Source organism: Apteryx rowi, unplaced genomic scaffold, assembly GCF_003343035.1.
Source record: "Apteryx rowi isolate R43461 unplaced genomic scaffold, aptRow1 scaffold_29, whole genome shotgun sequence".
NCBI lineage: Eukaryota > Metazoa > Chordata > Aves > Apterygiformes > Apterygidae > Apteryx > Apteryx rowi.
Genome location: NW_020449307.1, coordinates 3,213,478 through 3,241,047, shown reverse-complemented (window position 1 = coordinate 3,241,047; position 27,570 = coordinate 3,213,478). Strand labels below are relative to the sequence as shown.

Sequence of the window (27,570 nt, the reverse complement as noted above, 5' to 3'; positions counted from 1 at the left end):
TTGGGATCAGGAACAGCTAGCCGCAGTAAACAATTTAAGGGAGACAGCCTACATGTCTATCCTCCTGCCTAAAAAGTTCATTGTAATCCACCCTCTAAGTGATGGTGTAGAAAAAAGTAAACAAACTGGGCCAAGATGTCCCTTACTTAGAGCACGCACATGGCCAAGATGGCCCCATATCCCCTCTTTCCAGCCAATTCTGGGAAAGCAAGGACAAGGGTGATAAGACTCCACAGTGAGGGGCAGCTGGATAAGGTCACCAGTGTTTTTTCCAAGCCGTCTTGGCTGAAGATCTTGTAGCCTTGAACATTTTTATGCTCACAGTACTTTGTAAGATTTATTTTTCAATTTTTTGCATTTAACATTTGGGGAACCAACACACAAAGAGCTGTGTTTTGAAGGCCTACTGTCAATACCTAACTTAGGCATTGCAGTTACTAGGGTGTGCAATTTCACAAGTGTGACAAGTGATTCTCAGCCTCTGCTCCTGATGAAAGTCAAAATAATTACATCCAACAACTAACACTGTCCAGGCTATTCTGTTGTGAATAGTCCTGGGCATCTCCAATTAGCTTACTGCTTAATGTGTTATTTTCGTGACTTTACACAAAACAGAAATAGCTCCCATCATCAACCTCTAATACAGGCAAGAATAACATGAGCGCATTAAGCTTCTTTTCCTTGTCACCCCTGATGAACTTCATATGGCAACCAGACCAAAAGCCCCTGCTGAGCCCCTGAAGCTGAAAGTGAAACGGAAATATCACAAGGAAACACTGCCAGCATCCCAGAACATGACTCACGCTGCTTAAGTACTAAATTGTTGCATTTAGAAGATTCTGGGCTGGGTATTTTGTACGAGTGGATCAAGCATTTGGAGATGCAAAGTACCAGGTCCATTTGCTGAAGAGCAGCGGACCAAGCACTACGGCTCCTAACTTGGTACCATTTCCTCCCGGGCTGGCTAACTTCAGACAAGTCACCACACGTCTCTGTATTACCATTTCCAAACTGCAAAACAAAACTAGTTGCACTAATACCCTTTGTGCAGCACTTAAACATTTATGGCTGAAAAGAATTATTTATGTTATTATAGAGAAAAACTACAACACTATATGAAAAGAGCAGGCCAATTCTACTCTGTCAGTACAGGCCTCTTGATGGGGATGAATTCTAAATTCAGAAATGACCACAAAACCCTGTTCAAAATCTATGGACCTTCCTGAAGAGAGTAAAAACAGGAACTGATATGGGAAGACCAGTAAAACTACACAGGGAGTGCTGTCAAGCGTCCCAAGGGCCAGATTTTCAAAGATGCCCAAAGACAGAGATTAGGTCCCCACTCGCTGGGATTTTCAGAAGAATACATTCACTCAATTCCCACTAAAATCAATGGCAGCTAAGCAGTTTACCCTGGGCACACAGTTTATGCAACTTAAATCACTTTAAACACTATTGAAAATCTGACCCCAAGTAAACAAACTGAAAAGATGTTTTATAATGTTACTTGTAATGACTATTGTGGAAATTTTTTTAAGACAGAAATGTGACTTTTAAATTGCAGTTTAGTAATCCATAAATGCTAATGAAATCCCCTGCTGTCTGCCCTGCAATAATTTTTTCCTATTAAAAGCTTGTTCTTTTTTAAACCTAATAAGCACATCACTATTCTGAGCACATTTATTGTTCAGTCAAAGTTTAAATTTATAGTTTAGAATAAAAAGAGAGGTCACTTACCAGTAACCAGAAGTCTTTGGAATACTAATTCCTCATGTATATTCAAACTGATGAAGTACATATACGTCCTTTCACTTAAGACTAAGTAGTTTTTATCTTTGCAATGAATAAGTCTATAAGGCAATGACTGTCTGTACCTCTTTCGGTTTCCTTCCCACCACAGAAACAAGACTCGAGGAAGTTCAGAAAATTATGAGGGAGAGCAAAGCAGTCAGGAAGAAAGTCTAAATGTGAACTATACATATAACAGACTTTTCTTTTTGGTAAATAACCTCTCTTTCTCTTTTTGAGTGATAGACCACAAGAATAATTTATCACAGTGACTTCAACAACTATACCTAGATGCTACTAAGCACCTGGGGTTCTGGAGTCCTTTGTACAAACTACTTTAGCACTGCTTTACTTTAGCACTGCCAATATATAGGTTTCAGTGTTACAGTGTTTAGTTTCAGTGCTATAGTGCATGGTGAAGGTAGGTGCAGAGCTCCAGATACCATCATCTCCAAGATCTGTTATCCAATTATTTCTCAATAATACCATTAATGTCACGAGCTCTGGAGAAGCACTCTCTAATAACAGCTAGAGAGTCATCTTAGCAGTGTGATAGCAAATTTTGACACAGTTTCCAACCAATTTTGACAGTCTGTGTGTGGAAATGGTTGGACCGTTACACCTTTTAGAAACACACATGAATAGCCTGAAGTATCTGAATGTGTGAACGTAAAAGTACAGAGCTCCCCTGACATAAAAATGTAAAAAAAAAATTTTTGCTTTAGAGGCGCAAGACCAGACACAAAACATGGAGTTTAAATAAAACCTGCTGATTTAAAAGAAAAATATGGCATAATTTTAGGCAGAAAATGAAAAGAGTCTTTCCTAAGAATGTATATCTTTCCTTCACCCTCTTCATAAAAGCTAAAGCATCTTAGGAAGTCACTTTGATAAAAAGTAGGTGTAGTAAACGCAGAGCCCAAGACCCTAATGAGGTTAAGTGAGAGCCCAAACTCTTTTAGCCTTAAGCAGATATTCCAAAACAGCTTTAATAAATGAAACAGAAGGAAAAAAATGGCAAAAAGCCACACATATCTCATTCCCAGAACACTCAGCATGTGGATGCTGGATAGTGGCTCACTTCATTGCAGTATTCTTGCCTCCTTCTGTAAAAAAAGCCCACAGAGATGACAGAAAAGAGCCAACTGGTCATACCTTGCTAAATGCATGAGTTCCCTGTCTGCCCCACAGGGCTGAATTGGTTTTCAGCCTTTTCATTGATACATGATAGAGACTGGCTGCTATGCATACGATGGAATATTCAGAGGGCTCGATACAGGAGAAATAGGTAAAATTATCTAAGCTGGGTTACACAGGAGCTAAAGGAGGTCGAATAAGTGATCAGTATAGTTCTGCTGTTTAAAAGTTTCAAGGTTTGGTACTACTGTGTATACGTGGCCTAAAGTGAAAATTTTTTCTTTGAAATTCTTTCTAAAACAATACCAAGCTAGATATTCCAAAAAACTGTTAAAACCTCCAGAAATAAAAATAGGAAGAACCACAACTTTCAAAAGCACATGCATTGTCCTATACCTCTCTGCTGTATAAGTACTATCATTACAGTATATCACACTACGTATTACTTCTATTAGCAAATGAAGTCATATAAAACTAACTACTAACAATTAGAAACATCAATGTCAATATATAAATTCCAAGATGTTTACAAAATATATTTTCAAAAAACATTTTTTTTGAGTATTTTCAAAATGAAAATTATTTAAAACATTTTCCATACACTCCCAATGTCTCTGTCAAATGGGGTACATATGGCCTGTGAATGAAGCATCTCTAAAGGAGACTTTAGTACTTTTGGAAGAACACAAGCAGAGTTTTTGTAAACACTGCTCTGCTATGGTTATGCAATACAGTCTAACGTTAGATTAATCTGAACTCTGGAAATCCATTCCAACTTAAAATAGTTTATTAATATTAATCAGTTTTTAAGAGTTAGCTTGCAGCTTTAATGCCACAGAGTTTTGCTAGTTCGTATTTCTGCAGAGCAACTTTCCGCAACAGGATGTGGCTTGTGTTCTTTTTTCCACCTAGCTGTTACTCTATAGCAACATAGAGCAAGTTGTTCCTATCGTGATTTCAGCAGGATCTTAAAGATACTGAGTGGCAAATGATAAAATGTGCCTTTGTATGTAGAAGAGGAACATTTCTGCACCAGCAGATGATTGCCATGTGCAGATGTGCCATTGCCTAAATCCTGTTCACATGCATACACCACCACATAATTTGACTCCCCCTCCCTTGTGATACACATGTAAAATCCATGCCCAAGCTCATGTTATAAAGCTGTGGATCAAACCACTATCATTAAGTGAACGTGCATGCTGGGCAAAAAGCCAATATCTACTGTTTTGAATCTTATTTTCTTAGAATAACATTGTAAAAAAAAATATATAGTTTCAACTACAATGCAGACAGGAATTATTTCACCCACCAGTGAATTATATCCATTTCTGCTGTGCAATATATCATATGTTTAGCTGTGTGCACTACTCAGCGGCTTAACCCATGCTGTACCAACTTTTAAAGAAGTGTCTTCTACACAGTATTCCCTAACTACACCTCATCCTGTGCTTCTTTCCTCATCCCTTCCAGACCTACCTAGTCTTCTACCTTACCCTCCTTTGTCTCCATCACCTCTTTGCTTGTCTCCTTTTAAACCTGGAAAAACATATTCATAGATTGCCCTTTATCTTCTACTTCAGAAACTCCCAAAAGCCACCTTTTCTGTGAAACTTATTACAGTATGTGCCATTTTCTATTCTTTCCATACCGTATCCATGCCACACTGTATTTATTCATGCACAAATACTAAATTATTTGGGGCAGGGATTTTCATAACTTGTTTTGCCTGCACTATTATTTTATAAACTGCCAAGTATATCTGCATTACTATGTAAATAAGTAACAGTAACAAAATCCAGATGAAACTTTACAGAAAATATAGGTAGTCAGAATGTAATTACCCAAACTGGAACGTGGCCAGGACGACAGGGCAAACATCCTATTCTCATGGAAAGTGCCAAGGGATCATTAAAACAGCTTGGATTATTCAGAATCCTAACTACGTAAATACATACTGCACAGGAAATTTCAAACACAGTTCAGAATGATCTATCACTTTTTTTAATTATCCAAGGTACCTGTCAAGGGTGCTAGAGCCTCATTAACAGACACCTTTCCAGCGCTACCTCCCATCGCCGTTTGCTGTAGTCTGCGACGCAGGAAGCGAAGGTCATCATTTAAATGCAAAAGACAAAGCTCTTGCAAAGCAGAGCGCTCCTCCTGACACGCGGGGGCTCCTTTAACAATGCCTAATAGGCAGTTTGCCACCGATTTTGGCAGTTCAGTTAATTTCATTAATTCCGTGGAACTCGGAAGAAACGCTCCGACTCAAGGCTGTAATTTCAAGCTGTCAGGAGCTCTTTTGATTCCTAAGTTTAGCAATGCCGACGTGCATAGGTTCGAGACGTGTTGTGATATTGGGCTTGGTTTATTTGTGCGATGGTCACCCGGGCACCGCACCGCCAGGGAGGTCAGGCTGGCCCGCGCGCGGCTGACGGCCCTTAACGCTGCCGCACCGCGGCCAGGCTCCTCGACTGCGCCTCAACAGCCCCAAGCCTCTTTTGGGAGACCTCCTGAAAAACCTGCAAGCATGTTGCATTAAAATTGACTTTTTGCTTCTATTATCACTCAATTCGCATTCTCTGCTGCCATACAGCTGGGTTTCGGCACTTTTCGTTTTTTCCTTGCTGCGTTGCCTGCCGCGACTGAAGTCCCTACTGACCGTCGAGGAAACGTGCAGCGTGTGCACTGCGTGTCCTTGAGTTTGCAGGCTCTCCCATGGCCTTTCCAAAGAAAGTGCAATGGTGACCCTTTAAAAAGCAATGCTTCCCACTGCGTCCCCGCCAAAGACTTTGCCATGTCTTTTTAGACAACCTGCCTGCCTAGTGCATACCGAGAAGAGGTTTACTTCATTGCGAGCTGCTCCCTCTCAAAAAGGACTAGACGCTTAAGAGCATCACGGCTCCCTTTCCCTCTTTTCACTGCCACATATTAGCTGTTGCCAGATTTCTCCTCTCTTTTTACATTTCTAGATCACTGGACTTCTACTATTGTACAATACCAGCACTTAAAGTCTAGGAAAGTAGTTTCCCACTGCTGCTGAAAATCTAAAATACAAAATTTTAACATTTTTCTGCATAATTAAAGAATAAGCTATTTTTGGGAATATTTTTGGAATTTTAAAGTTATTTAGGACCATCTTTTTAAGACACGGCTTTAATTGTCATGCTTTCAAACGATGTATGTTATGAAAATATTTAATACGATGTAGATTTCTAATTACTTAATAGTGCAAAACTCTCTCTATAAAAACAGAAGAACTGCCAAAGAACATCAAGATCAGATTTTCTTCCTTTATTTTCTACAGTGTGCATTTTATTTCTATTTAAATTCTGTGCAGGAAAAAAGGAGTAATATATTATTTTACGATAAAACCATGACTTCACATTGTGTTTTCCTTTATACTGTTTATAACTTAAATGACATGTTTGGAGTTTTGTTTCCTTTCTATTTTATGAAGCCTTTTCTTCTTCCTTCCAAAAGTGACATTTAAAAGCCAATAAGTCAAACTATATTACTTATCTATTTAACAGTGTCCAATAGGTAGGTGACCTAGCTGCAGTGCATTTAAATAATCTAACTGCTAGATCAATGAATGCAGCAGGAATGAAGAAAATGGCTGCAAGCTTCTCCAAGCATAAGATTAGAGACTCAAAAGAAAGGACACTCTCTATTAGATTTTATTTTATATTTCAAAGAAAATGTAACTGTTTAATTAAAAATCCATGTTTTCCCAGAATAAATAATGCAGTATTACTCTAATATATGGTTATTAAACATTTTTATTGTCAAAGATCAGAGCACATTTTGCCAGTCTTGTACTGAATAACCTCATTCAAGGAAAAAGCAGTCTCTGCTCAAGAAACATAATGGTGCTAGGACCTGGTCCAAAGTGAACTGTTATCTCATGCGTGAAGATAATGAATGTTAATTTAAAGTAATGTTCTTCCAATTCCAGGTTTTTTCATGTAATCAATCAGGCCTGGAAACATGTGCATGTGTGCTCACTCTCTCCATCTCTCTGTCACTTGTTCACAAACACTTCGTTATATATTCTCATTCCCAGATATCCAGGAGAAAGTTTCTACAGGTGTAAATTAATATTGCTCCACAAAAGTCATTGGTGCTGCACCAAATTATTTTAACAAAGAAACTGGTCTTCTCTCACACCCATTTTGACGTGTGTACCTGGACTTTACACTTAATGCACGTCTTGCCAAAGTCTCTCTCCTTGCTTTCATATACACATTTCCCAGCTCTTATTTGCAATCCACAGACATCCACTATGGCCTTTCATTAACTCACCACTCAAGCTCTCTTATCTCTGTCAAATATTGCAGGAACAGGCAGGTATAGATGGCTCTTTTCAGAGCTGAGGAAGGGACTCTAGGTAAATACTAGAAAGAAAGCACGCTGCAATGGAAGGCTGCAAGGACCCATGGATGACAGAAGAATAGGCTTGACCCAAAAGGATTGGGCTTTAACATTATTAGCTAAAATGTTCCATTATTAAATAGAATTCAAAACATTCTAAAACAGAGTTTTGGAACAAACAAATGTTTATAAAGAAATGCAGGAACCAAGATCTAATCATTATTGTTTAGAATCTAATATGGGGGAAGAAGTATGCTCTAGCTTTCTACAGCAGAATTTTGGGTGACTGGTGACACCTTCAAGGAGACACTTGAGACTGGCAATGGCTGGAGACACAACTCTGGATTATGTGACGTACTAGTTTGATCAAGAACGGCAGTTCTCATGTAAAAGGAGCCACGTGGACCTTTGGAAATCATCCTTTCCCATTGGTGCAGGAAACACTGTAACTGCTCCTCCACTAACCTGGCACAGTAAATGCTGCCCAGCTTATCAGCTCCTCGATGCACCTGTACTCAAAGCATCTGCTCCATCAAATTACCTGTAGTTGATATTTTTCAATATTTCCTTTGCCACCATAAGGGAGAAAACTCTCCTTTTTATTGAAAGCTCCATGTCTTCAGAAGCTAGTGATATAGGTTATGCTCATATGTAGACAATTTGTAAATGCATTACTTCCATAAAACTGTTTCTTTAAAAATATTCAGATAAAGCATGCCAACATGGATTAGAAGACCTAATAAAACCATCACATGGCGGTACTTGACTGATAATCCATATTTCCTAAAAGGGACAGTTTGAATAACAAGAGGCGATCTCACGTCTGGAATCAGAAAGAAATTCAGAGTATGCTTGCAATCAGGAGGCTTGATGAAGCAGCCTCCTGAGCGCCAGAAGAGTGGAAAGTGAGCAGGAAAAGGAAGAATCTCTTTCCTACAACAAATATTGTAAGTTCGTTTACTTGAGGTCAGTTAAGAAGATCACGAAGACGAAGCTACAAAACTGACAGATTCAATAACTAGATTGAGAGGATTCGCGGTGTTTCTTATTTTCCAACAAAGTCATTCTGAAATGCTCCTAGGTACACAGCAGCACTAGCTGAACTGCAACCTCTCCTTCAAAAAGAAATAAAACAATTCTTTTTTATAACAATATTTTAATACCGATCAAGAGGTCAGCCTATGTGAATTACCATAAAATAAAGAGTGCATCTCCTCACACCCTTCCCCACATCTATCCAACACTAAAAGTTTTCAGAAAGCTGTTTTCACTGATGTAAATAACTTTAAATTCTCCTTTTTTATTCAGAAATGTTGGTACCAATGCCAGATTATTCAATATACCACAAAGCATGTGCCCTATTACCTTCAAATGTCTGCTTGCACGGGCAGCAAGACTGACAAATATCCAGTTTCCTGAGAAAAGGTTCTCAGAAACAGCTCTTAGGAACGTCCTAAAGCCTCAACTATATTTGTATAAAGCCAAAAACAGTGTAACTAATAGCAATCCTTTGCTTTTTGTTTAACAAAGGAAGGAAAGAGTTATACTGAGATTTCTGAACTGCGTAACGAAGAAGCAGAAGCTCAAGGCAAGGAAAATGTTATTCTTTCTAAGTGCCTTCTTGCACGGAGCACACAGTATAGTCTGTCTAGATTTAGCAGGTAAATGGTAATGAACAGGATAAGTTAAGGTTATTTTTGGAATGTGCAATTTTTAATATATGTTCTGAGATGGAAAGAACCATAAAATCACTTGAATATTAAACTTGCTTTCCTGTAACTGATTTGCATAATTTTAAAACTATGTTAAAATTCTAATTTTCTTGATGTTTGTTTCTTAGCTTTCGTGATGTAGAAATAAACCTTTAATCTGATAATTGTATCAGTTTTCCCAGTAAGAATTACTACGTTTCTTCTTTTACCAGTTTCCTTTATTTATAGTTCAGTCTTTCTATAATTAACATACAGGTTGTAAGATATACAGAAAAAAACTAAAAGTCACTAATAAAAAAATGTGCAAGTTATTCATGTTCTCTCTGTTCTTTTCATAGTAGCGTAGATTCTTTCATAGACTAATGGACATGTAGGAAACTTCCTTAACCTCAGTGGGAACAATCACCAATTTAAAGTTAGGATGTACAAAAGCCTTTTTAGAGTAACAGTAGTCATGCTGTTGATACTCAAAACACATGAAAAATGCCTACATAACATTGAATATTCCAGTAAAAGTATTTAAAATACAGTATTTTATAAAATTATACAGGCAAAAAAATTGCAACTGTGTTCTTCCTTGAATACTGGAATTCTACATAGATGTTCAATTTAAAAAATATATTTTATGAAAAATAAACTTTATTCATCAGTATGTTCCAAGTCCTACATATTTTTATGTTTGTCTAAAAGCCTGTTAGTAGGCTCATGGTCTAAATTTAAGTGCTTATATGACCAAGGTCTCTATCATTATATTAGTATTAATCTACTGGTAACAATGAATTTTCTGCAATGCATCATCGCTACCAGTATTCAGTGACCTATGATTACATTTTATCAAACAGCAATTCTTTTGCATTGATTCTGTACAACTTTGAACCTGAATCTTAAGTAATTAGTTGAGGAGAGGGGGATTATGGAAAAACACTAGGTTTAAACTTGTCCCAACTGAAGTCAATAGGGGTCAGAAGATACTGATCTCAAAAATTAACAATAGACTAAAAGGAAAATCTGAAAAACAGGAATCCATCATTTAGAGGTAAAATTTCCACTTTAATCTGTGCATGTGAACACACGCTCTGTAATTTTACTCAGCAAGGCACAGACTATCTCCCTTTCAGAAGTTCTCCTTTATCAGCAACAACATGAGGAAAATAGTAATAAAGTACAAATGTACAGTGCAGACTTGCCTGTTCTTTGGTTTCTGACTTGAGAAACATCTATAACTGTAAACAGGTATTTATAGTGTGAGACCCTCTGTTCCTAAAATGCAGAAATACTATGTGAGACTTCATAGAAAATGATATCTTCCTAAGAAAGATAAAACTCTCTTGTCTCTCAGATCTTTTCAAAGATTTGTTGAGCAATAAACATACTTTACATCCTTTTAACTTATTTTTCTCTCTCTGTATGTTATATTATTTCTAGTTACTTTGGGAGTCTACTAATTATTTTCTCTTAACTCCATTTTGTTTAACTTCACTGCTGTTTCAAACAGGTTCCAACAAAACCTAATGCTGTAATATCAGAATTACTCTGCTAAAATTTGTGAAGTACAATAACCCAGGAGTCACTGCATGCATCCCATCCACCTGTCTTTAAAAGACCAGATAATACTGCCATGCTGTAAGTGTGCAAGACCAAAGTACCAAAAGCCAGTTTCCAAAATGCCACTTTTGAGTACCACTCCTACTAGCAAACTCCTGCAGTCTGTAACTAAAAAGTTAGTTATCTCTGTTAAAATCACATACTGTGTTTCATATTTATTTTAAACATACTAACAAGGAAAAGGAAATGAAGCATGGGAAAACTGAGAGGCAAACAGCAATATTTTAAACTCTTTTTTTCTAAATTACTAGATCTCAAATTGATAGTATCCTCTTATGGATGAAAATAATCAACAGAGTGAGACTTGTTTTTTGCATGCAAAAAAACTCATTTCCCACAGAAAGGTGAACAGGATGTTACTGGTATTTTTTGTAGGTATGCTTGACATTGTCTTTTAGCCAACACATGGATTTTAGCACTTCAGATTTCACCGTCTCTAGTGCTAAAATTATTCATAAGAATTTTTTTTATATCATATTACAATTGAGAGCTGTATGAAGTGTCATAATCACTGATCTACAATTTTTATTCTGCGATTATTTCATTTTTGAAATATTCAAAGATATTCCCAGCATTGGTATACTGATAACAATATTTTACTTACAATTGTTAATATTTTTGTCATTTTGAAATTATGACTATTAAGTCTGCCATTTTATCCAATAATGTATTTTAAACTCAAATGATGTGTCTCTATGCTTTCACAGCAGAAGCTTCTCTATTTTTGTGAAGTGGTAAATGAGAGAGATTGCAAGAAAACCAAAAACAATCTCTTTGTGTACAAAATTCTCAATAACTTCACTTTGGATTTATCTATATGGTACAACTATAGGATCCAGCTCTGAAGGGATATTATCAAAGCTGGCTGGCCTAAAATTAGACCCCACAAGCTTTAATTTGGGTTCATGAACATGTCACAGTGTCTCACCACTGTGCCTGCTGTAGCCTGCCCGCAAGAGTAAAGAACCCTGTTCTTGTCGGGGGGGGATAAAAACACAGAGACATAAAAAGATTAATCAAATCTTATTAAAACATAAGGAAAATCTGCTTTTAGCACAGCATAGTTTTATGATTCAAGTTAGTTCACCCTTTAATAGCTTGTATATTTAAAGAAATTGATTACAACCTCCTTATATAGATATGTATCAAATCAAGCACAACTGTGTATGCTTTGACTTTAGATATTTAATGAAACAGTATAGTTAAACCAAGTAAAGAGTAGCATATTTAGTTTTAAAACAAGAATAATGCTAAAAATCCATTATAGAGTTTTTTGTCTAGTTTTACCCCAAACAAAAACAGACTCTTAATTTAATTCAATATTCATGGTTTAGTCAAGAACAAAAATAATACAAAAACCAAAAACAGAGTTCAGGCTTGCTCATTAACTCAGTGACAGATATTGGTTTAAACAGATGATAAAATTATGCTTAAAGACTAAAATTGAAAATCCTGAAAAATTGGCTTGACACAGCCCTGATCTTGCAGTGAGATGCATGCAGATAAACCTCTGAAATCAAAGCGCTCTGTACACTGTAGGAGTTCACATGTTCAGGCTAGAGGCCACAGTGTTTATTATACTGTACACAGCCTCTCTGGTATCAGTCAATCTACCTCCAGTTACCTACACTACACCCAGAAACAAATGTTTTTTTGGAGAAACATTAGACCATTTAAAAACAAATTTGAGTTTTATTTAAAAAATGCTTTGCACACTTGTTTTGCATTTTGTGTAGACTACAAAATACTCTTTCACCACTGCTGAGTTTGCATCTTTTAAATAATTTTCTGTGCAGTATAGACTTCTTTTAGGAAAATAAGAGTTAACTTATTAAGAAATTCCTGCAAAATGGAATCATCTTATAAACCACCTATTTTGCAGGCTATATTCTCCCAACTGGCAGATTAAACTTTAGAACAATAACCCAATTATGAGCTAAATTTATATTCAACTGATCAAAAATCACCCAGAACCTGACAAGAACAATCTTTGTTCACAACACTTAGCACGAGCAACACTGACAGACTAAAATGTACGAGCTACATAAAAGATGACATATGTTGCACTGCCCAACAACCAAGGGCACCACGCTCCAACTACTATGGGAGTGTACAATTTTCACCACATTCAGGGACTAAAAAAAACATCTTCTAGAATATGTCTGGAGAAGAAATATCTTTAGGTTTCACGTTTATTTTATAGCAAAAGGAGACTGCAGGCAAAAAGAAACGCTGGCATAGCAATTTTTAAACCTGGAGATAAAGAACACGATCTAGTATTAGAAAGCTCCAAAACAATCACTGCAAGAAGGATGGCTAAAGTCGTAATGCATGGAAAGAAAAAAAATCCCAATCAAGAAAATCAGTGGTTAGAATTCTGAATATATATATTATACATATATATATTTTATATTTATTTATTTATTTATTTACTGAAGACACAAACAGGAAAAAGAATTTGCTCCAACAAATCTGAGCTAGCTCTTGCAAAAAAACAAACAAAAACAAACCAAAAACACCCCTCCCCCCGCCCCAACACAAACTACTTTATCAGGTTCAGGAAAGTCAACTCCTTATGTATCTGTACAGTAATTTGAATAATCCAGCATTCTGTGGCCAAGTTCATCATTGCTATGATATATTTTGGATAGATTAATTTTGTTTGTAGCTTGACTTAGCAGTTGAGACAACCTATCTGTAAAGGGATAAAAAACCCAAACTTATTTTACTAACACTTACACCACACTGGAGCTAGCTAAAAAGCCTTCAACCAATATAAGAAGAACATCAGAAATTTATGTGACTTTTTAAGAAACTGTCTATCAGGAACTGCTGCCTCTCTTTTTAAAACATTTATCCTGAACAAGTTCATTGCCTGAAGTTAGCCCTTACAGACTTCCAGGACTAAGTGCTCAGGAAAACTGAATGTTCTATGCAAGGCAGTGACTGTGAATCCAAGTTACAGGTATGTTCAAAATTTTTGAACTTAGTTGATTAATGTTAGGTACCTAATTCCACAACAAGACTCCTAAATCCAAAATTTGCCCAAATTGTGTGGAATGAGACAATATTCTAACAAATCAGATTGTGCAGGCATTTATGAACAGATTTAGATGCCTAGAATTTTTTAAAAAAATCTTAAAATTCTAGTTTTTATCTATTTCTTTCTGAAGTATGTCATCCTAATTCAGAGACTGCAGCTAGCACAGTTCAGCAGTCCCCAAGCTGCAGTTCACTGATAAAATTGCACAACAGTCTAGATGTAGCCTAAGTGACTTCAAGGTGAATTTGAGGCCAAATTCATTGCCCATCCACATCACTGGTTTTTCTTCAAGGAGCACCATGTCACTAACAGCACCCAGGAGGCTATATTTATCTGCAAGGTGGAGATGCCAAACACCCTCCGCAGCCTTTCACTATCTCATTTGCTCTTCAGATGACGTTAGGCAGAAACAATGATCCAGGTTTTTTCCCTGCAGGAGCCTCAAGTCCCTCCTGAACGAGTCCTTCTACTCTGCACATCTACTACCTACAAATGGGCATGGACATACAGGGACAAGATTTCAGAAACAACCTAGCACTTACATTGCGAGCATAGCTATTATATCCATGAAATACTCCTATACTGCTTACAGTCTGGGAGAGCAAAGCACATACGCTATTAGTTCAGTGACACTGTCCATTTTTTTCTGACATTTTAGGAACTACTGCTCTGGCCCACCATACATAAGGGCTAAGACAGCCTATCAAGATTAGTTCATAGTGACCAAACTCTTTTTTTTTTTTTTACATTCCTATGTGAAAATAATAGTCATAAGTGCTTGTTTAGCTAAAAATATTGCAGCAGTCTAACCACTGCACTTTTAGCCCCTCGTACTTTTCATTTGCAATGGTGTGGAAATGAGCACGCTCCAAACCACCACACTCATCTCACAAGCAGGAACTTGTGAAGTTGTAAAACCCAACCAGTTGCAATCCTGTGAACAAGCTCCTATAGTCTGGTAAAGGATGTCCATATGTAAAGAGCAACCAGCTAACTGACACTAGTTTAATAACATACATACAGAGAAATTTTACACACAGTATTAGCCTGATTCTTTTCATTTCTTCTCCACAGAAAGCACTTCTCTGTTCAATCAGTGCTATGAAGCCCCAAAGTGTGGAAAAAGAGCATCTTCCAGCACAACACCAAAGTCTGAAGACCCCTGCCCGACATACGCACACTCACAAGCCCCCTTATAGCTGACTTCATCACCAGATAATGTCCACCACACTATCCCGCTCATGAGATGAAGTGGAGTAGTCATTTTTTAAGGGTAAAGGAGTCCTCCAACAGACTCACTCAGCCTTCGGTGCTAAACCTCATACCTAGTATCAGTTGCAGACACCTCTTCATGGTTCAGAGACCACCAATCCATAGGACAATCAACTAGTCATCAAGGCAGCAACTTTTTTCAATCAATAAAACAAAACTCAGAAAGATGAAGTGCTCGCTGTTGTACTACCAACCCTTCGAACCATTCAGGTCTTCATCAGAATTTCTCGTCAAAACAGAGAGGGTTTATTTATGCATGGAAAAATGGGCGTTAAATATAAATCCATACAGGGAATTACTTTGAGTGTACTTTCACTTTTGTATAAAACAGCAGTCAGCAAATGCTCTACTCCCCTAAAGACTTTTGGTAGAACGTTCAGAATAGCTGGTAACAAAATATATATTAAAAAAAAAAACATAAATATATATATATATAGTGGAGAAGTGCCAGGTCCTTCATGCTGAATGATGAGGGACTTGAAAAACTCAAGAGACTGCAACCCGAACCACAAACTGGCATTTCCACTCCCACTCTCCCCACAACACCTGTCGCAGTGATCACCCGTAAAGAATTAAACAATTGCCTACAGAGAGTAACAACAAAAGTACCACAAGGACAGCATCAGTAAGACAGGGGAGCATTTTCTATCTTCGATCCTCTTCACTGCAGTAAAGTCTCCTAAAAACTCTTTTACAACAAATAGTATTTTTCCGACAATACAGGCACCAGGGTAGATTATTCCAAGATGCTAAAATGCCAGATTATAGAATTTTGAACACATTAGCACCAAATTTGGTATCTTTTCAGCCCATTTCCTGTCCCCAAGACACCCCTAACTAGCGTTTCTGAAGTTCTTCTTGCCACCAAGCATTTGCAGAAGACCAAAAAAAAAAAAATTACTGAATTAAGTCTGTTATTTTTCAGGATAATGCAGAAGCAGCGCACGCACAAAATGACACGCAAAGTTTCCCAAGTGCGGAGCACCAGCGCTTTCCAGGAGGGCTTGTCCCCCAAACGGCGGCAGGGAAGGTCAGGAGGAGGCACCGGCGCTCCCGTTGTCCCCGCCGCCAGGGCACAGGAAAGCGGAGGAGGCGGGGAGGCCCCGGGACCCCCGAGCCGGGGGCAGCGCACAACGCCCCGCGCAGTGAGCGGGGGGCAGTTATCCGGGGGCACGGGGGGGGGGCACCAAGGACCCCCTCGGCAGCGCGGAGCTCCGCGGGATCAGCCCGCCGCGCTCAGCAGGGCGCCCGAGGGGGGCGAGGAGGCGCCGCGGGAGCCCCGGCAGGTAGCGGCGCCCCCGCTCCCGCCCGCGCCGCGCCGCGGCAGGAGGGCGGCGGGGAAGCGGCCGCTCCCCCCCTCCCCGCCCTCAGCCCGGCGGGCGGCGGGGGGCGGCCGGGGCCCCCGTCCCCGCGGCAGCCCTTGGGGGCGAGCGGCGCTTGCACGCCGCGGCCGCCGCGGGGGAGGGCGGCGAGCTGGGGGCCGGGCGGCCATGGCCCCTCGCTGTCCCTGCGTGCCCGGCCTGCGGGGACCGCCGCCTCCCCCCGCGGAGCCTCGGCGCTGCCGAGCCGCTGCCATTACGCGGGCCGAGCCCCGTCTCCAAGCAGACATCCCCCACCCCAGCAAGGCGATGCGGGGCCGGGCGGGGGGGCGAGAACTGGGGGGAGGGAAGGGGGCAAGTGGGGAGCGGAGCCGGGGCCTGGCGTGCGGCAGGGAGCGGGGGGGTGGCGGCGCCGAGGCCGGCCTGCGCCACACCCCGCGCGGCCTCGCCGCTCACGCGAGTCCCCGGCTCGCCCGCTCCCTGCAGGCCCGCGCCGCGCGTCCGGGGGAGCTTTTCTCGGGGGCGCCCCTCTGCCCACCCCATTTCTGCCCGCTTCTGCACGCCCCCGATCCCGGGCTGACTGCAACTCGGCACAGCGGCGCGGAGAAACCGCCAGCCTTTTCTTTTTTTTTTTTTTTCCGTTTTTTTTGCAGCCGAAATCCGACAAGGGAAGGTGGAGAAACAAAAATAATCGCCGTTAATAATCACACGCGCTCCGCCGCCGTCCCCTCTTCTCCTCCGCGATTTCCAAAGGAGGCTGCGAAATAATCCTTCCCACTCCAAAAAATAGAATAAAAAAAAAAATCCCGCCTTTCATCTCCCCCCCCCTTTCCCAGCCCCACACATTTTATTATTAACTATTATTGCTCCCCCCTCCCTAAACGCTACCCCACGGGGCAGGATTGCCCCCTCCCCTCGCGCCCAGCCCTTCCCCTGCCCCCTCTCCCCCATCTCCTTGGAACACTGTGTACATGATTTTGTAGTTTTTTTAAGGCGCCATGTTTATAATCCTCCATCATATTAAAAAAAAAAAAAATCCACCCAGCATGAGACTCGGTGTCTCTCGCACCCCAAAGCCAGGGAGGCAGACACAGAAATATCCACAGGGCTGTAAATTCAACCCCCCCTCCCGCACACACACCCCTCCTCCCCCGACTTAAAAGTCTCTCTCACCTTGTGCCGCCGCCGCCGCCGCTTCTGCTGCTGCAGGGGGGGAGAAGTTAAGCCAAGGGAAACTTTTCAATCCCTTCCCCAGGCCGCTGCTGCCTCCTCCTTCCACATATTTTTCCCCTCAGAGTTTTATTGTGTCTGAATTTTCTCTCTCTCTCTCCTCTTCTGTCTGTCCACAGTTCAGGTTTCTGGGGTAAACAGGGTTTAGGATGGTGCTAGGGATATTTGGGAGAAGGAGAACTCTAGTGGTGTCTGCTGGAGTTGCTGTTTGTTTCTTTTATTATTTTTTTTAATAATACATTTGAAATGGATCTTTAACTATTTATTATATATGTATTTTTTATCATACTTTTAGGCCTGGACCTTATATTATTGCAGAGGAAAAAGGTGACAGTTATCTGATAAATGTAAATTCTTCCTATCATGAAGCTTGGAGAAATTCTGAGTAACATTTTCAAAAGTGAATACTCACCTTGAGCAACAGAAACTAAAGCATACAGAATCAGTGTTCGCTCTCAGAATTGGCTATATGTTCCAAGCTACAGATCCACACTTTTACTGCAGGATCAGGGAATATATATGGTAATATGAAATATATTACTATATGTATAATATATGTAGCAAGAACTGTGTATGTTTTATCATATTTTGTATGAAGTATGAGATAAATTTTAAATAATTATTAAAGAATATCTGAGCAAATACATTCTAAAGTTTTTGAAATACTTCAGGAATTATATATGGAAAAATTAATACATTTCACAGTTAATTAATATTGACCAGCAGTGTGATATAATTCATTAAAATACACTGTCAACTTAATGTAAATATCTATGCATGCAAATAATTCTACTCATATGAATAGTCATTAGTAAATAAGTATTACAAAAATAATTTTGGACTACTAATGATGCAAAAGATCCATCTTTTTGTGCCTGGCCAATCAAGGATATAACACAGATTAATTTTACACACTGAACAGTGAAAGTTCCTCAAGTGTGCTTAGTAAATAAGATTTCTAGTAGTATCTAAAACTGCATTTTCTTTGAGACTGCCGTATCAGGACTTTACATCCTCTTTTGAAAAATAAAATGCAAATAATTTGTTGCATAGTTGTGATAAAGCTTTAGTTCTGTTATGTATTTAAATATGAAAGAACATTTTACATTATCTAAAATAAATAAGATAAATAGGAAAGAAAGTGCTGGTAATCTGCTTTGAAAGGGTGCTTGAGGGTTTGGGCTGATACCAAATGGTAGTAGTATAATTTATTAACTGCATTATATTGCTTGTATTAATAAAAAGGAAATTAAATTTACAGGCAATTCTTTAAATAAGAAGGGCATCAGGAAGAGATTTATTGACAGTACAATTATAAAAAGGCTACCTTATATGAAGCATTTAGCTGTGATGTTTGGCTCTGATTTTGTTCAGACATGTAATTTTCAAAAAGAGTTCAATACAAATATATACCAAGTTTCCACAGGAGGTGTGGTTACTTGGCTGTCTTAGGTTCCTTTGAATCCTTCTCTATACAAATTGCCTCTGAGCTATACTCTTGTAAGATGAAAAAATATTTGGGTCCTTACTGTTTCTACCGTGAATAGTAACTGACCAATGCAGTCAAGCAAACAGGTCTGCTTATGCTAGGATGTTTAAAGTATATCCATTTCTGCATCCAGAAGCAAACAAGAGAGAAGTGTAGCTAGTGACGTACACAACTGTCTTTAATTCTTCAGCCAGAAAGGCCAGATACCCCTTCCAAGTCGGCTGGCTGGGGGGATTCTTGGCATAAATCCAAAACAAAGCTCCAATTCCACGCTCTGGTTCTTTATTGAAAAGATTTATTACTCTGCCGCAGTGCCTTCTCCTTACCTATGTAAATATTTACTTAAGGCAGAAGTTCAACTATCTTCAATATAAGAAGGTTCTAGCCCTTTATTTCTCAGGACCCATAGAGAGCTGTCAAATAAATATTTAGGCCACAGTTTTACAAATGTGGAAGCATAGGCATGACTGAAGCCTTATGGTTTATCTACAGTGGAGGCTTTTACCTGAAGTCTCCTGGTTGCCAGCAATTTTCTGTAGTTAACGTATTTGTAAAGGCTGGTCTGGACAGTCTCCAAATATTTGTTTCAGGATACAAATATTTGATTTTGGAAAGAACAAAGTATCTGAAAGCAAATATGTAAGGAGTGTCTAAACCATAACTACATTACCTTGTCCGAGTTGGTGGGCAGTGAATTAAATCAAAGGTAGAAAAACGGGCAGATACCTTATATAAAGGTAGGTGTCCGTGGGCCTTGTTTTGAAATGTTTGGCTCTCCTCAGGCTCTGTGAGGATCAGCACCCAGTAGGTCCAGCAGATAACTGTTTGCATTACATAACCTTCAGAAGGCATACTGATTGCTAGAAAGGTTGCGTTTTACAGTCATTTTAAATTATTTTTTAACTGTATTGGAAAGACTTATTTATGCTCATTAAGACACAGGTTTGAAGCCATGTTAGCTGGTCCTGGTTAGACTCAGTTCTTGCATTTATCTGCATTTAGTTTGATACCTAATATATGTGCTTAGAAGATCCTTTTTGGCAATTAACTTTCATATAGGAAAAAGCAGGAGGAGCTTTAAACAGTTAATACTGAACTCTGCTATGAAGCGGTGAGGGCTGAGACAGTCAGACAATAGGAAGGAAATCCCACCCTCCCTGCACACTGGGCAGCAGCATGTTTCCTCATAGGCAGTGGGAAATGTTCGTTAAAACAAATGCCAGATTAGGGAAGTATCCGAACCCATCCTCCCCGGGGCGGGATTGGCTGCCGAGGGTGATGGACGGTTAGTATTACGCTGAGAGTGGAGAGGCAGTGTAAAATCCAGGCATTTCCTCCCTCTTCTTGTTGGAAGGTCTCTGAAAAAGACAAACGCGTAGCCTAGTTTCTGAAGCAGCGCGTGCACTTCTCATTCTCAGGTAGCTCGGTCTGGAAACGAGTTTATCCATCAAAAACGTCTACAGAGCTGTAACCAGCAACTCATGTTGTAATTGTAAGGATTCTAGACATCGGATTTGCTGGTTAGTTGTGGAAAACACAGTACTGGCAAAAATAAAAAGCAAACATGATAAAGTTACTTCTTTTTAAGTAAAAAGTGCTTACAATAGAAATAAATCAGGCTACATGTATGCTGCACTCTTTTGCTGTGTTGATCAGGTCTATTGTAAATGGTAGGTTTGTCTTCACAGTTTATTTCACTTGGAAAGGGGCTTGGAGGGGAGTAGAAAAAGCTGTATCAGCAGAAGTACCATGTAATTATAACTGCCGTGAGTTAAAGTGGAGATCGGACAGGTTCATAGAAAAGAAGTCCGTTGCAGGCTGGACACACAGAAAACACATGACTTGGAAAGTCCCTGAGCTGAAAACAGTTGGAGGCTGGAACACCAGCAGTCACAGATATCATACATGCCTGCTTGTTATTACGTTTCCCTAGATATCTTCTTGTGGCAACTACTCTTTTGTGAGAAAACTGAGACTGCCTATTATCATGAAGAAGAGGCTGGTGAATATGCCCACGTTTTCCTTTCTTTTAAATTACACTACTGCTTTTCAAGAGATGTATTTGTTTTTAATGCTCGTACTGGGCAACGCTATCCCACATAGCTATGACCTTGTATTCTTACCGTGCTCTTTTGCCATCCTCCTGGGCTCACTAGTACAACTATCAAATGTGCAGGTGAGAAAACGACATTGCTGGAGGGTTCTAGACACCAGACTCCAGACTGTGAAAACAGGAGTTGAATGCTGGCAGTTAGGAGAGCAGGGAGTATCATGTCCCCTCTTCCAGCAGACCCGTGCTGGGCTGATGAATGCACAGCCCAGCCTTCTTCTCTGGAACTTGCTGACTCCTGACTGAACCAAACCCACCTACTCTCTATTATGTGCTCAGGTCTTTATCTGGCTTTGTAAGACAGCTGTCTTTTGCAATTGGTGCCAGCCCACTTTACTGTGTGCTCAGCTTCCAGCCGCACTGAAACCAAAATACCTTAAAGAAACACATTTCCTGAGAGGCAGATCTGCCTTGTTGTGATCGTAGAAGTAATAATGCAGAAAATTAGTGTAATTTTTTCATCAGAACAAAGCTTAGGAATATAGTTCTCTTTGCAGTAAAAATCTCAGCAATGCACTTAATTTAGGAAGTTGGGGGGAAGGGAACAAAATCTTAACAACAGACTCAGGAAATCCACTGAGCTGAAAATAGTTGAAGGGTGGGAGAGTCTTAGGGAGAAGCTTATATTGTTCTTACTTTTCCCCAGGCGTCCAAAAACAAAAAAATCAGTCACAGGAGGGGGGCACAGAGCAGAGGACCCCCAACAGTGTCTGCTGCTCCCTGAAGCTGTCCAAGTGGATGCTGGCCGGAGGCGCAGTCCTTGCAGACGTGACACAGTGAGGAGATTGATGTGGGCGCCACAGCTGCCAGATCCTCTGTCTTCAGCTTCCTCGTTCTGGCTGTGCCCCTGGCCATGGAGACTGGCCATCCGCTGCTGGCTACCCACAGCTCTTAGAGGAGGCTGATGAAGAACTCTGCAACTTGGTGGGGCCTCAGAAAGGAAGGATATACATAAAAAGGTGAGGGGGAAAGCACAGGCAGTATTTCAACAAAAAGTCCTGGAGGAGTCGGACTTGCAGCTCCTGCTGAAGACAGTACACTGTGGGGAGGTGGGTTTTTGGTCTGACTATGGCCATTCTTTTATTCCTAAGAATACCTTGTGGGTATAATAACTGGTAATAACTTAAATAGAAAAGCCAGCCAGGTGTAGATGCAGCTTAAGATACCAAATGCATTTTTTTCACTGTGTTCTCTCTTCAGATTTTCATGCACAGCTGGGAACAGAAGTTTATCCTAAAAAGTTTACCTGTGGGTAAGCAGACATATGTTTATGACATATGACATGACATGTGTTTGTGCCAGCATTATGCTTCATGAAAACCGTATGTCTGATTCAGTGTAGAGTCTGCCAGAGGAAACTTAGCTCTTCAATATTTTTTAACTAATTCAAAACAACAGAGTGAGTTTGTACTCATTTCGTACGTTGTATAATCTGGCAACTGTATTTTAGGTACAGGAACAGGTGCCATAAAATATGACATGCAAAAAGTCTTAGTGTGCACCTCCAAGTGTACATAGAATTTATTTCACAGAGGTTTTTCCAGTCTTGGTGTTATCTTTAAAATAATTTATATCTATGCAAAATGAATATACAAAAATGAAATTTGCTGTTAAAAGGAGTGAAACAGTATCTATTGGTAATTGAGGATGCAGTGATTGGAGATATATCATCTGCCAATAAACAACAATCACAATGAGGAAATAAGTAGTATCTTTTGTTATTAAAGTAGTTACAAAACTAGAGTTTTTACATGAGGATATATTATGAATGTCGTAATTGCAGGGAAGTTTTAATTACCTTATATATTAAATGCCAGCATATCAAACAATACAAAAAAAATATTATGTTCAGGTCTGTCACCCCCAGAGAGTGGAAAAACATGGGTAAGAGAGATATTACAGCATGCATTAAGAGCATGCAGAGACCTTCGTGTGGCTCTTTGGGCTGAGGCAGTTTGTGACAAGCCCGGCTGGTTGGGTTTGGTCCGGCACTGACTTTGAGTTGATCATTGCAGGGTTGCTCTGTGTCTACCCTGTGCTTCAAAGCTTTCTGTGTTCAAAGCTGGCTTGTTAGCTGCGACGTAGTGCCGGGGCCAAGCTGGTTCCATGCATCCATGTGGCACTTTGCTGGAATTAACAAGCCTTTCCAGTAAACAGGATTCTGTGGTGTGTAGAGCAGAGACATCCAAATGTTTCTGAAAGAGATAATGTGTTATCAGTAGTACTGAACTGAAGCTAATAAGCCTTGTTGGACCCAAGCTGATCATATGCAGAGCTACCCAGCTGTGGCTCTGTACAGCTTTCTCCCAAGCTCCAATTTCCAGGAACACAGTGTTTTGCATGGCATTAGCTCCAGTCTCACGCAGCTTATTATGCCAGTTTTGATGCCATGCAAAAGAGGCAAAATTGTTTCTGGAACAGAGCTGCTCTCAAATTTAACACATTGCCTGAGCTAAAGATCCCTACCAGACTGAAGCTGGCTTGGCATGAAGCCATCTTGGTGTGTTTGCTGTATCCTGATGTCATCTGCAGCTTGAATAAACTGCAGATATCACTGATTGGCTGTACAGAATAGTCATAATTAATAGCGACATTTGTGTCAGTTTTGAACCATTATGGTCAAGATGAAAGCTAATGTAGGAACAAACAAATCCACATCTGCCAGTCTGTGGTTCTGACCTCTTATGTGAAGCATCGTCTATTCCCCAGAGTTAAAGATAATATGATGGCTAAGATAAACTAATTCTGATCCAGGATCTCAGATTTAATTTTCATTGCATTCTGTAAGGGAGCACTTACTCAAAACCAATTGTAATATTCAAATCTAATTGTCCTATCAGTAACAACCTTCTTACACTGGTGGAACTGAAAGAGAATACCATGGCAAGTTAACCAAAGTGGAACTTATACTGGGAGTATTTCAAATGATGGGATTTGATGAGTGTTGAAACAAATAAATAGATACATATAATGTTTGATCTTACATATTATGTAGGCTATGTATTATGTATAATTCACAAGTAAGAAATAGGTACTATTTATATATTTTTCTATTTATCTTGGCTAATTGTTGCATTACTTTCAGCAGATGGCACTCCACTCTCTTAAAAGGTTTCTTATTAAAATAAGAATTTATTAGCAACCTATTAACCCTAATAGCAGTGATGTGGTTTTTGACACATTCCTAAATTTCTAAAACACAAATCTTCTAAACTAACCAGGCATACTCTTCAAAAGTCAGGGTTATCTATTAACATGGTAACTAAATCCAGTTGCCATTGAAATAACTCTGAATATCCCAAAATGGTGAATTTATAGCGTTCCATTAAATGTCCACAATCCTGGATGCAAAAGTGAAAAGAATCAGATTTTGACATGCTGAATTATATGTATATGTCTGTCAGGGCAATCTTGATAATAGATTTTGTGTTCTTTATCTACATTTACTAAAATTTTTCACACTGAGAAATAAACCCTCAAATTTTATTTCAGTTTTGCATGTTTTATGGCCTCTTCTTAGTGCTGGGCTGTTTTGTTTTGTTTTGTTTTATTTTATTTTATCTTATTTTATTTTACCTTATTTTATTAACATAAAAGTATAGATTTATCATCCACTTATTTCAATTCTTATCTGTAGGTCATAATACCTTTCATCAGAATTGTTTATGTGAAAGTACAGTATTCTCTTTTAAATGACGACTATATTGCATTCACTTTGGAAATAATGTTGCCTTTGAGAGGGTCGGCACAGCACCAAGGTGTTGGGACAGACATATAGACACTGGCTTTTCCTTCTTGCTCCACAGCTCTGTAGAGTTCTAAAGAATACTGTTGAACTGCCAGCTGAAACCCCTTTTTTTTTTTAAAAAAAAGGACTGCATGTAATTAGGGGGTATGTACATTCCTTCTCTGAAGATAGTTTGTGGCTCAAAAGCAGAATATTGAGTCCAAAATATTTAAATCTTCTTGGACTAATTCAGCCCTCTAAAATTTCCCTCAGCAAATATAGAAGGATGAAGCTTCAATATAGCCACCAATCCTGCAAATGCTTTTTCAATTTTGCAACTTAAAAAGTGTAGTTAAAACTGTTAAGTTTTATATGAATAAAATTCTCCCGTTTCATTTGTTCAAGCTTTGAAGTTTATTATTGTATGCAAAATTACAAAGGGAGGAGCAGAACCTGGGGCTTTCATACAAAGCCCACTGAAGTCTCTGGCAAGACTCCCATTGACTTCAGTAACTCTGGGATAAGAACATAGATAACTTTCCTTATCCTGCACCAAGCAGGATTTCCAAATCTTTGGAACTCCAAATAATTTTTCTTCTGCTTCCTTYCTATCTCCATTCTATGAGATGTGGTTGTACAGGTCTGAAGACATTTTCTATCCTAGCTCAACTTCTCAAAAAGATACTGCAACACCAGTTTTGGACTAGTAGAAGTATGATAATTCTCCATTACATAAGATGAAGCTAAATGTAAAGTGTCAGTACCATTTTAGACTCGAAGCAAATTCTATGTGACTTTTTAAACAAAAATAAAACATAGTGTTAGTTCTGAAATTTATGGATGAAATAAGCAAAAAAAAAATTGCGCAGTGCCAAAAATAGTAGGAATTGTGTTTAAAAGCTGAATTGACAGAAAAGGTGATATGCAATCATACTTTTCCAAATTCTAGAAGTGTTTTTCTAATATTATTCAGAAAAGTTAGAAAATGGCAGCTGTACACTTTGCATGGAATAAAATAGCAAAATAATGCAGATCTAATAAAAAACTCAGTTGCAGAATGTTTACAAAAAAGGGGTCCCCAGGGTCCTGTAACAAATATTAAGCAGAAAAGCAATATAATAATTAAAATTATATTATTATTAGAAAAGTGATTGCTTTGCCAAATGGATTCTTAATTTGACAGTAGGGCAGAATTTCCCCCAGTCCTCTTATTTAATATACTGTATTTTAGAATTAAATTCATAGTGTTTGATAATATAAAGACAAGGCAACTCTACGCACGAAAGAGCCTGCAGTTGAGTTCTTTTCCTGATGGAATTTATTCTTTGCGTGTCCAAATCAATAGGAAAAAATTTCAGAGAAAAAAAATGTAGGAGAGGCAAAAAAGAAATAAGTGCCCCAACCCAAGACCAAGACAAAAATTTTTTTGCAAACAGCCAGAAGACTCAGTCTAAACCATCTCAAAATACTTTGCATATGTATACATGAAGAGACAAATTACCCGTTTTGTCAAGCCCAAGTACAGTGCAGTGTGTGCGAATACCATGTCCAAGCAGGGATTATAAGAATGGAATCTCTCCTCACCCAGGAATTTAGTGACTAGAAAATGAACTCAAAGCATTTTTGGTAGCAGCATGGTTGCTATGCATTTTAATGTATGTGAATTTTGGGTTCAAGTACTTCAAATTTGTATCCAAACTTTACATTTTACTGTTTAGTAAGCCCACCCACATGACAGATGACACCAGCGCTAGCAGTTAGCTTCTCTCACCTTTCCATTACCACATAGGCATAGGAAGGCATGTGAAAGCATACAAGTCTTCCTGATGGTCTTTTAAACTAGAGATAAAATATTAACAGATATATGCACATTATTTTATAATGTGAAGTCCCTAGGAAAAAAATATAATTTACAAAACTCTTGCAGAGCATTAATTCAATTGTTAAATTGTACTGTTTGCAAGCATTTTCACTGACTCCCGTGGAACTCCCAGGCTCAGGGAAAGTGAGGAGGTAGAAGCCATTTGCAAGCAATTATCTTGTCATGAAGCAATGGCAGCAGTTTGCCTGAATGTCTTTTACAGAAACGAAGTGTGATAAGGAATCATACGTTCTGAGGATTTGAGATATATTTTTGTTCCAGTTATTCGACTTCCATGGCAAACTAAAGACTGACCAAATTCTGGTCTTGAGTTCTAGCTCAGCATTCCTGGAAGCTGAAATGTCAAACCCTGGACACAACATGTAGGACAACAATGTAATTAGCTTATTATCCCTATGGGAACACCTGATCAAGTACAACCCTGAAAATTATAAAAAAGACTTAAAAAATGGGGATGCTCACAAAAAGTATTATGAAGAGACACTTCCAACCTTTCTTACAGGTGGTGTCTTTAGAAAAAAATAAAACCAATCATGTTTCCTTCTAGAAACAAAGAATACAGATTGCATTTGTAAGACTAGAGAATGTATGACAGGACTCAATGGTTTAGTAACTCTAAAAGGGGCTGGTGGTAATGTTGGATAATTAATTGAATGTGAACTTGTGTAGTTAGTGAGGATATTATTACATTAAGAAAAGTTAAATGGATTAGAAGACAACTAAGGGAGAGGTTGAAGAGCAAATTAAAACCAAAATCCCTTTACTATATTTGAAGCAGGAAGTCTACAGCAAAGTTGATACACATTGATTTAGGGTTTAAAGAGAGTAAATTAATAAGCTGTGGACACTGTTGAGAAGCTAAATGCTTTTGTAGTAGCT

The 27,570-nt window shown here is 39.1% G+C and overlaps 1 protein-coding gene and 1 long non-coding RNA gene across 7 annotated transcripts in view; one reads left to right on the top strand and one right to left on the bottom strand.

Annotated features, from left to right (window-relative positions):
- Positions 1 to 17,665, bottom strand: part of ZMYND11 (zinc finger MYND-type containing 11) — a 108,058-nt gene extending 90,393 nt beyond the window's left edge. For 3 of the 6 annotated variants that reach the window (XM_026069222.1, XM_026069224.1, XM_026069225.1), the window contains exon 1: positions 17,427 to 17,665. The gene's annotated coding sequence lies outside the window, so the exon portion shown is untranslated. Of the gene's footprint in view, positions 1 to 1,737; positions 1,815 to 17,426 lie in introns of those variants that run through there. The other 3 variants (XM_026069226.1, XM_026069227.1, XM_026069223.1) reach the window with 2 other exon arrangements.
- LOC112967754 lies at positions 15,306 to 22,334 on the top strand. Its single transcript, XR_003254095.1, has 3 exons — positions 15,306 to 16,079; positions 21,729 to 22,041; positions 22,283 to 22,334. It is a non-coding gene; the product is annotated as an uncharacterized LOC112967754 (long non-coding RNA).
- Positions 22,335 to 27,570: the final 5,236 nt, after the last annotated feature.